Genomic DNA, 6,705 nt, shown 5'->3' with positions numbered 1-6,705 from the left:
TCCAGCAGCGCTCGTACCGCGTATGAGTTGCCTTGGCCATCGACAATATTGACCAATACTGTATATAATATGCTTTGTTCCGGGCTGGTCTTGTTGCTAACAGCAGAAGCTGTCAAATTGGTAGTGTTTAGAGTGCCTTGTATATCATCTACCGCTTGATTTTCGCTCGCGTTTACTACAGGTTGTTGCATTGGAGGTGTGTTTTGTTGAGTGAATCGCTAAAAACCTCCTAGTTACATTCTGTGTCATACAGGCTACTTTAGGTCAATGTCAATTGTCATGTCAAGAAAATAGAAGTCATGAATTATATTTTGAATATGAAAGATGTAAATGTAAAGTAACGCCCGGTTTCATAATCAGTTAAAGTGGACTTTAAGTTTTAAGTTGGTACCCTTGTCAATGCAATTCATATGGGTAAATGTCAACGTTAAAGTGAACTTTAGTTAATGTTCACTTTAAGTTGATTATGAAACCGGGCGTAAGAGTTTGATTTAAATAAATGTAGTAAATAGGAAGAAACTATTATTTGCTCCAGCTAATCCCAAGTGAAAATACTACAGATATCAAAAGGTTATGGGCCCAGGACGCTGATGACAAAAATAAAAGAAGGAATAAAAAAGTTTTGAGGTTATCCATCCAGAAACGTGACAATGAATAGTAAATCATATAATATTGAACTATTATCAAACGATAATTATCTTAATTGGAAGTTCCGAATGGAGATGATATTAGCAGAAGCTGGAGTGACTGATTATATTGAAAAATGTATAGATGCAGAAGATAACACCCTGACAGAAACTCAGAAGAAATCACACAAAAGCAATGATAACAAAGCAAAGTCTATAATAGTTCAGTGTGTTTCTGATGTACATTTAGAAGTATTGCGAGAACAGAAGACGGCGTATGGTATGTGGAATGTTTTAAAACAAAAGTTTGAAAAGAAAGGGCTGCATGGGCAATTATATCTAAAAAGGAAATTACTTACCATAAAATTAAAAGAAGGCGAATCTCTGCAACAGTTTTTAACCCAATTTGAAGATATTTTAAGACAACTAAAATCATCCGGAGTTGAGATTGCAGAAAAAGACTTAATATGTAATCTACTAATGGCACTCCCGAAGTCTTATGAAACAGTTATCACAGTTATTGAAAATCTAGCAGATGCCCACTTAACATATGAAAATGTGAAGCAGAAATTACAGGGCGAAGAAGAAAAAAGACAGCTAGGAAGTAAGAGTTATGAACCAGTTGAAAATCAGGCAGCGTTTAGTACTATGAATGTAATTTGTTACAAATGTGGATTCCCCGGACACATTAAGAAGTTCTGTACAAATACACAGAATGAAAATACCAGAACTCAATCAAATTATGACGACCAAAATTATAGAAGAAACCATCAACCTGCCATGACACAAATATATCAAGGTATGCAAAGAAATCAAAATAATTCTAGAGGGTACAATCACAGAGGAAGCTACAGAAGAGGTTATAATAATTCTAGAGGGTACAATCACAGAGGAAGCTACAGAAGAGGTTATAATAATTCTAGAGGGTACAATCACAGAAGTGAATATAGAGCAGGAAGTAGTAATTTTACAGAACAGCGACCATTAGAAGAACAAGTAGATGAAGTGTGTGGGGAAGTAAGTAAGGTATCCTTTTTGACCAAAAGCATGTATGACACTGAGTTAGAACATACTAATTTTAATTCTGTCACCTTTTTTATTGATTCTGGCTGTACTGACCATCTTGTAAATAATAAAGAAGTTTTTTCAGATATAATTATGCTAAAAGAACCCATTAAAATAGCAATTGCAAAGAATGATAATTTTTTATTAGCTACTGGGGTAGGAAATATAAATGTAATAAGTCATGTTAAAAATAACAGAATTAAATGTGTAATTAAAAATGTATTATATGTTCCTAATTTAAGAAAAAATCTATTAAGTGTAAAAAGATTGGAAATGTCTGGAATGAAAGTAATTTTTGTAGACGGTATAGTTAAATTTGTAAATGATAAAGGAATTCTGGGAATAGGAAATAGAAATAACTTATATGAAATTACATTTGAGATTGATAAACATGAATGTCAAAATGTGGTTACTGAAAATAATGAATTTTTACAATGGCATAAGCGATTTGCACATATAAATTTTTCAGATCTTAAAAGTTTAATAAAAAACAAAATAGTAAATGGCATAGAAAATGTTCGAATATCAAATATTGAGTTTTGTGAACCTTGTGTAGAAGGGAAAATATCAAAAAGGCCATTTGGTACTAGAACTAAAAGTACGAGGTTATTAGAAATAATATGTAGTGACGTGTGTGGCCCCATCTCTCCAATTTGTCATGACGGTAGTAAGTATTTTGTTACGTTCATTGATGATTTTTCAAATTTTACTGCAGTATATATGATAAAACAAAAGAATGAAGTTTTCCAAAAATTTGTAGAATTCTATAATATGACAAAAGCAAAATTTGGCTTTGGAATTTCAAAATTAAGGTGCGACAATGGAGGTGAATATGTATCGGGAGAATTACGGAAATTTTGTGTAGATAATGGAGTTGTTTTAGACTATACTACACCATATACGCCACAACAAAATGGCAAAGCTGAAAGGAAAAATAGAACATTGGTAGAACGGGCTAGAGCAATTATTTCAGAATCAGGGGTACCAAAACAATTATGGGGAGAAGCAATATGGTATTCAAATTATGTAATAAATAGATGTACAGCTAATACATTAAATGAAAATAAAACACCTGCTGAAATTTGGGACAACAAGAAAGTTAATGTAAGTAATCTTAGAGTATTTGGAAGTTTGGCATACAGTCATGTAAGAAAAGAAGAAAGAGGTAAGTTTGACTCGAAAGCAAATAAATGTATAATGATAGGATATGCTCCAACAGGATATAGATTATGGGATATTGAAAAGAAAAAGGTTATTGTATCTAGGGATGTCATTTTTAAGGAAAATTGTTTTGTTTATGGTAAAAGTAAAACAGAAGTTGAAGTCGAGGGAGAAATGTTGGAAGATGAATTAAATGAATCTGAGAATTCAGTAAATAACAAAGTTGAAAGTTTTGAGGAGAATGAGAACATGCATAAAAGGTATAGTGAAACTGAGAATAACCGAGAAAGCAGACGCCAGGTGAAACCTCATCCAAAATATGACGATTATGAGCTTTATATGGCATTTGATGCAATGAGATTTATTGATGATGTTCCTGAGAACTTTAATGATCTAAGAAATAGGATAGATAAAATACAATGGGAACTGGCTATAAAAAGGGAACTCGATTCCATAGAAAAAAATAAAACTTGGTTAGTAATGGATAGGCCAAATGACAAAATATTAGATACCAAGTGGGTATTTAATTACAAGATGAATGAAGAGAAAGAGGAGGATAAATATAAAGCTAGGTTAGTAGTCAGGGGCTTTGCACAAGAAAATTTAGACTATAATGAGATATATTCACCAGTGGCGAGGTTGACAACTATCAGGGCATTATTAAGTATCGGAAATCAATATGGTTATCATTTCAGACAGTTAGATGTTAAGACAGCATTTTTAAATGCAAAATTAAATGAGGATATTTACATTTATCCACCTGATGGATTTTTTACTAAGAATAATCAAGTTTTAAAGTTACAGAAATCTTTATATGGTTTAAAACAATCGTCTAAGTGTTGGAATAATGAAATAAATAATTATTTGATTGAATTAGGGTTTAATAGATCTATGAATGATCATTGTTTGTATGTATTAACTGACCAAAATACTAAAATATATTTACTGATATATGTTGACGACATAATGATAGTAGGATCAGACTTAACAAAAATTAATGAAGTTGTGAGCAAACTAATGAATAAATTTGAAATAAAGGACAAGGGGAAGCTTAAAAATTTTTTGGGAATTGAAATAGAATATAAAAGAGATATTGGAATTTTAACAATAAATCAGTCAAAATACATTGATAAAATTCTTAATAAGTTCAACATGATAGAATGTAAGGGTTGTAATTTACCAATTGACCCAAAATTAAAAATCGTCTTATCTAATAATGATACCTTAACAACCAAGCCAATTAGACAGCTTATAGGTTCTATTATGTATTTAATGTTAGGATCTCGTCCTGATATTTGTTATGCATTAAATTTCTTTAGTAGATATCAAGATAAAGCAACAGATGAAGTTTGGGTATATTTAAAAAGGGTATTGAGATATTTAAAGAAAACACAACATGTGGGATTAGAATTTAAACGGCAACACGATGAAAGTCTAATTTGCTTTGTGGATGCTGATTGGGGAAATGATGTAAATGACCGGAAATCTATTACTGGGTATTTGTTCAAGCTATTTGGGAATACTATACATTGGGTTACTAAAAAGCAAAACTGTGTAACACTATCTACAACTGAAGCCGAGCTAGTTTCTTTATGTAGTGCTGTGAGTGAGGGCATTTGGTTAAAGAAATTGATGATGGATTTTGGAATTCATTTTAATAAAATAACTTACTTAGAAGATGATCAGGGATGCATTGCTCTTATTAAAAATCCAGAGAACAATCGTAGGGTTAAGCACATCGATTTAAAATATCATTTTGTAAATGAACAGTTTAAGAAAAATGAGATAGACTTGAAGTATGTTGATACAAAATGTCAGGAAGCCGATATTCTAACTAAAGGTTTACCATATATATCATTCTCAAATTTAAAATTGAATTTAGGTCTTAGAGATTTTTAGCGAGGGAGGGTGTTGAGTGAATCGCTAAAAACCTCCTAGTTACATTCTGTGTCATACAGGCTACTTTAGGTCAATGTCAATTGTCATGTCAAGAAGATAGAAGTCATGAATTATATTTTGAATATGAAAGATGTAAATGTAAAGTAAGAGTTTGATTTAAATAAATGTAGTAAATAGGAAGAAACTATTATTTGCTCCAGCTAATCCCAAGTGAAAATACTACAGATATCAAAATGTTTCGATCGCTTGACCTATCGGGGTGCAAATAATACGTGTGGTGCTTAGAAGAACACCTCTTACATGTTGATTGTCTACACCGCCTGTAGTAGTGTCCCAGCTTGAGACAATTCGTGCACAGGTTCATCCTTCGTACTTTATCGAATCTTTCCTTCGATGAAAGCCTTAAAAATTCGCCGCATTGATAGATAGCGTGCTCCCCTTTGCACATAGGGCAACATCTCGTACTATCTGTATTGTTGGGAGTGTCCTGCGATGAGTATAGACCGCGAGTATTCTGCGAATGTTTTGTATTCCGCGGATATGCGCCTGCTTGAGAAATATTTCGCGTATTCTGTTTTCTGCTTGATTTGCCTCAATTGATTCTAGGAGGTCCGCTCTTGATTTTAAAAACGTCTTAAAATCGTCGAAACTAGGTATTTCGTTGCTCCCACGCGTGTAAAGTAGATGTGTCAAATTTGCTCGAAATGATATGAATGAGGAGAACATCCCAAGATTCTGTAGGTAGGCCTAGTCGCTTTAATGCGTATAAGTGTTTTGAAAAAATGTCAACTAGTTGCTGCAATCTACTAGATGACTCTTTATCGGTTCTATATTGAATAGTGCATTAACGTGATTATATATTAATAGTCTATTGTTGTCGTATCTTTCCCTGATTAATTTCCACGCAATCGCGTAATTTTCCGCAGTGAATTCTAAAGTTCGTATAACTTGAGCCGCGACGCATTGTAGAGAACTTCGTAAATAATGAAAGCGCGTAATATCATCTAAGTACTCATTCTTGTTGACCAATGACTCAAAAATATTTGCATAATCTAAACAATTATTCCTATCTCTGTTACATTTTGCTAGTTCTATCGGTTTGAGCTCGATACAGTGACCCGCGTATGAATTTTTAGAGCTCTCTCAAGCTTTATCGCCCCCATAGTCGCGGATGATTTTCCGCGCAATCGCTACTAAAGAAGAATGTTTGTTATAAAATTCTTCCCGCTCAAGAATTTCCGTAGCTAATTGATCTGCTTGGACGGAAGTTTCGATTTGATCCTGAATTTCATCAAATTCAACTGAACTCTCAATACTATTCAACATTGTCTGTAAAACCTCTAACTCGGAAATGATGTCACCTTTTTATTTTGTCATGTAATGAAGAAATATATTTATTAAATATTGTTAATTTGCTCTCACAGCTCCCTCGCTTCCTGTGTAAACTTTCCATATCGCAAATGATTGTTTAACAAATTGCTAAAGTAATTTATTCACAATAAATCCGCAAATGATTAATAAATGAAATGCTAAATGTAATTTGTTCAGAATAACCCGCAAAAATGATTATTCGACAAAATGACAATATAATTTATTCAAAATAAATCCGCAAATTATTAATAAATGAAATGCTAAATGTAATTTGTTCAAAATAACCCGCAAAATCGTTCAAATAGTTATTAAATGAAATGCTTGCAATTTATTCAAAATTGCCCACCAAACGTTCATTCAAATCCCTTCGTTGACTATACAAAGCAAGGAAAAATATGGTCATAAATTAAGGAATTCTCACCAGTTTTTGGCTGTCATCAATTTTCGTCAAAACCGCAACAGATAAACAAAACAAGTCTTTATTTACACACTCGACTTTTTGAGATACGAAATACTAGACACTTAAACATCTGGACAGCGTCTTAACCGCTCGCAACCTTAAAGATCTGCACTTACCCAATTC

Source organism: Diabrotica virgifera, chromosome 7, assembly GCF_917563875.1.
Source record: "Diabrotica virgifera virgifera chromosome 7, PGI_DIABVI_V3a".
NCBI lineage: Eukaryota > Metazoa > Arthropoda > Insecta > Coleoptera > Chrysomelidae > Diabrotica > Diabrotica virgifera.
This window is presented reverse-complemented; position numbering follows the sequence as displayed.